We start from the raw sequence: 8,176 nt of genomic DNA on the forward strand, positions 1-8,176 counted from the left end.
TTTTCAGGGATTTTCTGCCTTGATTTACATTTAATCATCAGAAAAAAAGAAAAAAAAAAAAGAAAAAAAAAAAAGGAGAATCTAAAATATACTAGCTACGAGCCCACCTTTCCCAAACATTTCAAACTCTCAAGCCCAGTTAGTTACTCCAGGAAAACACGCCTTTAGTCTAGGAATGTTTCTGTTGATGTTGTTCATAACGTGAACAGATGTTATTAAAATATCTATTTCACGATTGTTTTTCAAACCTGCTAACTGCTCTCCTGGTTACACAAACAACTTGTCTGTACAGGGTGAGATCTGCTTCAGGACTGTTCCTCTCTGTCAAATAATGCATCATTCTCTAGAGTGTGTCTAGAGACAATCATAAATCTTGCTTTGACCTCTATTAATTTTCAACTGTAACTGAATTAAGACAGTGTCCTGTAAATAATATGTATGAATGAGACAGATCCCGAGCTGAGGCTGCAAACCCTTGATGTTAGATTAGAAAAGGAGATCCTAACTATCAAAGGTGCCCAGCGGACTATCCTGGCTGCTGATGATTAAGGATCTGCAGAAACTGCCAGACCTGAAGAACTAAGGAGGGGAAATGGAACTGTGTGGAGAATGTTTTTTATAGAGTGGTGTACTAAGTGTACTCATATCTGTGACTGGACTCCCATGGACTGGGTTGGTATAGGACCTTGGCTGGTGGGGTTGTGTTCAGGCTTTCCAGACCAAAGGGATTGCTGTTTCATACAGAGTTCTGGGGCTTGAAGTAGATAAGATTATGTTTGTTGAAACTGAGGTATAAAAGATTTATCTAAAATTTCCTCTTGCTTAAAGGAACACATTTTAAAATTACACTGAAGACAAAAACAGTTATTCCATATTCTGTTCTGCACATTTTATTCCATACTTACTATGTCGGGTGACAGACTAATGTGATGCACAAGTGATGAGATTCTTATTTGCAGAAGAGGTGGGGAAAACCCTTCAATAACAAAGACAGAATTCATCCCCTCATCATGTGATAGTGATAACTAAAACTAATATACATTAGACATGACATTTGGATACTGAAAAAAACCCTACATTCCACATTTGTTGTGATGATTCATAGCAATGAACTTGACCCAAAAAAATGCTACATAAGTGCTCAGCATTATTAATAATAATCATTATTCAGAGAATTCTCAGATGGATTAATTCAACTTCCTTTCTGGGACAGCTCTGGTCTGTTTTTATTCTGCATGTTCATTTTATTCCCTTCTAATTAAATGTGATTCTCCCAGTGGATGCCTATATTTTTTTACTTGCATATTTGACTCAATAGAGCTGAGCAATGAGCATCCCACCTCACCACTGAGGCTCACACTCGTGGCCCCATGTGCTGCACAAAGCCATTCTCAGAGAAAGTCATAGCTCTGGAAAAGCACTGGAGGCTAAAGTTGTCATGTTTTGATGAAACCCCTGGTGCAGATCATGCCATCCTCTCTAGGTTGATATTGAATGGTAAGCACAAGGCCAGCCTGTGCATTCTTGATGCAACTTTAAGGGAATCAATCTTACTGGTAAGATAAATGAAGAGGCTACTGGGTCCTTGAAAACACAACCTGAAATTATCCCGGTAGAAAAAGGTGTTATTTTTTCCTAGTTCTTCATCTCTGTGATCCAAAATAACTCAGCAAAAAGACAGATTTTTAGCTAAGAGCCACATTTTCAGGCCAAATTTAAAACCCTTCTCAGCTGTGATAAATATAAGTTCACCCTGATGGACCACACCTGCATCCACAAACCAGCAGGGCCTCAAGGGGCATCACCAGCTGTATGGAAACTGAATTTATAGAATTAGGGATTGTGGTAGGAGCTTTTCCACATGACCTCTGGTAGGCTGTGGGTGCCTGTGCAAGGCTGTAGAGACAGACTCTCCTGTGCTTTCCTGGTGGCAGAAGAGCCTGTGGAGGATGTCAGGCTCTGATGGACTGCAGGTACCCAGATGCTTATCTCCAGATACAGCACTGGAGCTCCTACAAGCATTTGTTTCTTCTTTGCTCATCGCCTACCTGGATCTCATCTCATAGAGGACTGCAGTTTGTTTATTTGTTTGTTTCTAGGGATAAATGTTTTCTGGATTCACTTTGCACTTTAAAGCTTTGAGCAAAGGAAGGCACCCAACTCAGAATATTCTGTGAAATCTGTGAAACATCAAAGCTTCCATTTCTCCCTGGACCATGTGGGTGAAAGAGGTAATAGGCAAATGCTGAGTTTGCATTAGCCCTCATGCGTCTCAGAGAGTATGCTCTCTCTCTTAGCATCAGTGAATATAGTCTCAAAGTTGAGGTGAATTTAGGCAACTAATTTGGGAACATCAATGCAAGGCCCACAAAGAGCATTTGCTGGAGTCAGAAGAATTTTTTTCCAGTGCCCTGGGGAATCAGCAGTAATTATTTGCATATGCACTCACCACCTCCCTGAAAGCAAATGTGACTCCTCAGGCAGAGCCTCTTCAGCTTCCCAATGGGGACAAGTATAGTTTACTGGCAGTGGGTTCTGTAGGAAAGGATAAACAAGGCAAAAAGGTCATTTGTCTGATCCCATCTCCCAGTCACTAAGTTCAAATGATGGAGGCCATAGAACTGATATCACACTTCAAAATTTTTCTCTCTTCTGTTTTCCCTTTTCTCTTTGGTTCAGTGTTTTAATTATTTTCTAGTTGATTCTGTTTCCATGGGTGGCTTTTTTTTACACTTTACATTTTTTATGTAGATAAAAACCCCCAACTTATGTATAACCTCAATTTCTGATAGTCACCCAAGAACAGAAAAACTGCAGTCTTGCCCCACTAATGATTGCATGCTGCAATCTGAACCTCCCATAGAACTGTGCTACTTTGTGCAAAATAGAGCAACTGCCATAAATCTGCTCTGGTCATAGAAATGAGCTGAGATCTTCACCTTGTAAAAGGTCACCTCGCACTGGAGCAAAGGATCTTCAGTGTTACTGAAAGCAAAGATCCCTTTTTTTCCCTTCACCAAACTGTCAGGAAAAAAGTTGTCCTGTTGTGATCTCATATCTGCCCTATTCCCTCTCCCCATCCGTGTGACTATGGTTGCTCCTGCACAGCCCTGTGCCCTCCACCTGCAGCCCGAGGATGGCTTCCAGTACCCCAGAGCTTGTCATTGCCTTATCTCCATCATTTAGGCAAATACTTCTGTACTTTTCCAGACAGGTTCCAGGGCGCCAGTTTATCTGAATTATTATAATAATGATCCTTTATCCACAGTATCCAACCTCTCCTTAAAATCAATCGCTGCCTGATTAATGTTCTTTAAATAGGGGGATCTCCGCGCTGCAGTACTAGATGTACTGCCCTGCTCTTTTGATCTGCTGCACTGTGTTTCACTGCTTGCTTCTTTTTTTGTTCTTCTGATATCACCTGACTACTTGCTGTCTTAATATTTGTTGTTTGATAACTGGTTTGAAGAACATTTATGATCTGTTTAATGGGGCCTGTGTCACACACTCAGGGAGTTTTGCTTTAATGCATTTACATTGACGGTCAGGAGCAAAGGGTAGCCAAGATGTCCTAAACCTGTGATATGGTCATGTTAACTCTTATCTTCATCTCTGTACTGCCCAAGAAATCTTGCCATGGTCAGTATATCCCAGGGTTCAGTTACCTAGGCATGATACCATGTAATTACATGGAAAGAGAAAGCTCATAACATTTATTTTATCTGAAGAATTATACAAAGCTATTCTGCAGCAAATTAGTCAAGCAATACAGAGCTTTTTAGGTGATATACTTACTTGACATGGATTTTTGAAGATAATTTATTTCTTTTAAATGGCAGGTTATTAAAACCCTCATAAAAAGATGAAGGTGTATATTCCCCTTATGCTCTGGCTTCCTACGATATATCCAGACTATAGAAGGATCTCTCAGAAATGCATTCCTATAAATGCAGCCAAAAGTGCAAACAGCATTTCAAATGACTCCTCCTAGGGGCTCTAGCTGTGCTACTTAGGACAAGGTAAGCTTTTACACTATGTAGAGACCTTGGCAAGAAGAGGAAAATAACAATGTCTTTCAAGAATATGTTTCACTTAAAACAGACATGGGTGCTAGGATATATGAATCTAATATAATAATAGATAAATAATTTCATAATAAGTAGTAATAATAAGAAGAAGAATACAGAACATCTCTTTGTTTTGAGTCAAAGATGGGCAAAAGGATTTAATAAGTGTAAGTACTAATCTTCTGATCTGCTTGTTGGAACAGAAGATCTGTTTATCATAGAAGAATAATTATTTTCTTATGGTTTCAAGTGTGAATTTCCATCCAACTATGCCTCATTGCAGATGGGCATATCATGAGAGAGGTCCAGTTATGCTGGGCATACATATAATAAGAGTTATTCTGTCTCCAAATAACTGAAGAGAGAGAAAAGTCAAGGAGAAATTGAGAAATTTTATTCCTATTTTAAAATGGGAAAATAGTGAGATTCAGTGACCTGCACAAAAAAGCTCATAAAGAACAGCCCAAAAAGCCCACAGTTTTGGGGATGCCTATAACATCCAGTGAACTGGAGAGGACTCAGCAAGGGTCCCTGAAGCTGCTCCTGTGTACAGTCTGACCATGCCAGCATGGCATTGACACCCCCAGTCACCACCTTTGCTGACAGATACACTCTGAGCCACAACGATGCTTGTTCTGTCACTGTCTTTGATGGAAATTACTGCCTTTTCTTGCTGCTTTTTTTCTTGGCATTTTTAACTTTTGGAAGAAATGCATTTCTCTTTCAATGGAGGAAGCAGTTCAAAGGTAGTGTATCTTCCTCTAACTTTCCTGAAGTTAAAGAGGTTGTATATGCTGGCATTTTCTTGTAACCACTTTAAACATCTGCAGACACTCTTAGTTTGCTTGTCCAAACCAGTTAGGGCAGGAAGATTTCTATTTTTCTTTCTAGCTGGGGGAGAAAGTTCATAAAACAAAAAAGAACATGCCTCAGAGCAGCATTTCCATCAGAAATATATCTACCCTGAAGATGTGAAACCCGATTTTGCTATATTTATGAGTTTCATAGCAGAGAAAGGTCAAAATGTGAATATATCCAGGAAAATTGGCAAAGCCTCTTAAGCTCCCACTGTCCCAACAGGCATAAAACTAAAACTGCGTCTTATGGTTTAATGTCAGCAGGGCTTGGCTTTTTGCTGTACGTGAAAATTTTCTATAGAGGGTTTGAGGTATTCAGACTATATATGGTCAGGAAAATCAGAATAAAATTACAGTGCTCAAATATGGAATTAAAAACCAAACAACCACAGCAAAACAAACAAACAAAAAACCCACCAGAAAAAGTGATGCAGAACCACTTCTACTCTAGAGAGATTCAAATCCATTAAGTTAATTAGTTGAGCAGCTGATGTTCTGATCTGACATTGTTTCTTCATTTAGGATCTCTATGTCTTCATGCAAGAAGACTTCTCATTATTTCTAATCCAAACAAACCCGATACAGGGACATTCTTCTGCGAACAGTTTGTTGATAAAATTTTCATCTAAACAATCACAGTTTGAAATTTTGAACAGTGACCAATGTGCCCTATTACATAAATTCTATTTCTCTTCTCTTGTGAACCAATGACCCAGACTTTGTAAACAACTTCCTTTGTTCCTCCCTTAAATTAGTTTCAGTCCAAAATAAGTTTCCTTTTAAGACTTATTTTAAAAAAAAAAATAAAAAGGCAGATAGATACTTTAATGTAAATCCTCATTCTGTCATGTACTTCTCTGAAGACATGGACAAAACAAACAAAGCCAGATCCCCAGCAGACATCTGATGGAGCAACCCAAAAGCAGGGCTTTTGCGTGCCTCTTCAGCTGCTGCCTGGCTTCTCAGGGGCTTAAATTTGTATGCTGCTGGGACACTCCCACCAGAGTAGATCTGTTCTGAGCACACACAAGACTCCATCCAACAGAGCAATGCTGAGTGCTAAAACTCACCAGGAATCAAAGACTGGTTGCTCTTTCTGACTCGATCTGACCAGAACATGCAGGGACACTCCAGCTTTATAGCCTGGGGTGAGGGCACTGACTGGGGTGAAAGGGAGTCATCATCACTGGCCTGTCTGGTCAATGCTGTGCAAAATGAGGAGAGAGGAAAGAAAAGAAAGAAAAACCAAGAAACCCAAAGACAGCCATATCCTGGAGGTAATTAAAAAAAAAAAAAAAAAAAAAAAAAGGAAAGTGGGAAACATTGCATCTCCCTATACCCCACCATGGCAGCTGTACTGCATGCAAGTAGAGCTAAAATGAGCTGGGTGTTTAAGTAAAATGAACTAGGTGTTCCAGTACGGTTTTCACAAATGCTAACTCTGCACCAAGGAAGGCAGATACCTTCAGGAATCATCCAGGCACTGAAGCCCATAAGCTAGACCAGTGGAGGCCAGTCTGGTTGTGGAAAGCCTCCTCTAAAAACTTCAAACACAAGGATTGCTGCAAATATACATAAGCTTGCTTGTCCTCATCAGCTTTCCCAAAATGCATTCCATAGTCTCCCAGGAGCCTGGTGTGTTATGATGCTGATGACATGTCTGAGCTCTGAGTGCACAGTACACAGAGGCACCTTAGCAGTGCAGCAAGCAGACAAGTGAGGCCAGCCCATAACAAGCACAGAGTCACACACCCCTGTTCCATAAAGAGGGAGGAGACAGCTGAGGAGCAGACAGGCCAGCAGACTGCAGTGGAATGCCACTGTCTCCATCCCTGTGACCACCACCATGCCAGACTTTAAAGGGCTTTTCAGTCTCTTCAGTTTGTCTCTGCTCCTTTCCTCCCCCAGGGAAGCTTCTGAGATTAAAAGCTTATACATTCTTTCAGTCACGGCAGGTGAAGTGGCTGTGTTACATAGGCACTCTTTAGCTTCTCTGTCAGGATCAGGAGAGGAAACTGCTTACATCCAGCCCCGAGCTTCCCCAAGGTGAAGTGCACAGTGTCTCCAGCACTGTTTCTGGGACGGGTAATTAAATTGTTCCAACATAGGGCTCGCACACCTCACGGGGCTGGCACAGAGAGGACTTAGCAGGAAATCTGGAGCACAGCAGAGAGCAGGCTTTCTGAATTCAGAGAGCTTGTTTTCTATTGCTTTTCCCACTCCATCACACTCTCTAGAAAATGAACAACCAAGCTTGACTTTTCACAATTTAATTTTCTGAGTGTGTTTTTTCATTGATCAAGAAGTTGCCTGTTTTAGACTTTAAGTGATTGTTTCTGAATTGTTACTCTACACACATGCCTGCAAGCAAGGCACCCTGTGACATCTTTGCTAAGCTCATCAGTTCCTGCCAGTGAAGCTTAATAAATGTTACTCCTGTGCCATGTAAGGCCTGAGGTTGTTATGCTGAGGAAAAGAGTAGAAATTGGATTTGAGGAGAAAATATTTTCTGCAGGATCAGAATTTGATAGAAGCCTTTATCCTTAGCTAAAACACCTCATCAAAATGAAGAAAAATAAAACATCTACTTTTTTCCAAAAGCAGCAGTATTTTTTTCCCAAAAAAACCCAACTTATTTATATGCCTAGAGAAAAAATGCAGATGGGATTGCCTTTATGGGCCAGATTCTGTCATCTGTCCTACTCTGAAGCCACACCATTGTCCAACCCAAAGCTGAGTTATCATAGCCCATCGATTGCAAAAGGGTAGCACTGGATTTTGCTCTGGTATTTGGAAGGTTCCATCTTTTTGGTTTTTTGGACTGTTGGGTGACTACATTTCAAATCTTTGAAGGAGTCAAGAAGTTTGGATCTTTCCCTTGTCAGCCAATCCTGCCCTATGAGTGTGACTGCACACACAACTCTTCAAGGAGAAGATTGGCTACAACTCCCTTGTGCAGAAGCAACAATTTAACATACCCCTCTTGCATCACAGGCAGATGTCCTAAATATACCAAGGAGCTGCTTCAGGCACACAAATTCCCCTAAAGGAATCAGACATGTACTGTGTGATGTATGACCATTGGTAGCTCAGGGTCCAGAACTTTAGTGATACAAAACACTGAAGTCATCAGATACTCAGAGAATTAAAAGCCATCTTTCTAGAGAAAATACAAACCCTTCCACAGACTGTAATGCTATTGCTCATCTCTTCCTCCTTCTGCCTTTTTATTACTAAGACCTTTCTTTCCTA

Source organism: Myiozetetes cayanensis, unplaced genomic scaffold (genome assembly GCF_022539395.1).
Source record: "Myiozetetes cayanensis isolate MyiCay16 unplaced genomic scaffold, myiCay2020 scf6-25, whole genome shotgun sequence".
NCBI lineage: Eukaryota > Metazoa > Chordata > Aves > Passeriformes > Tyrannidae > Myiozetetes > Myiozetetes cayanensis.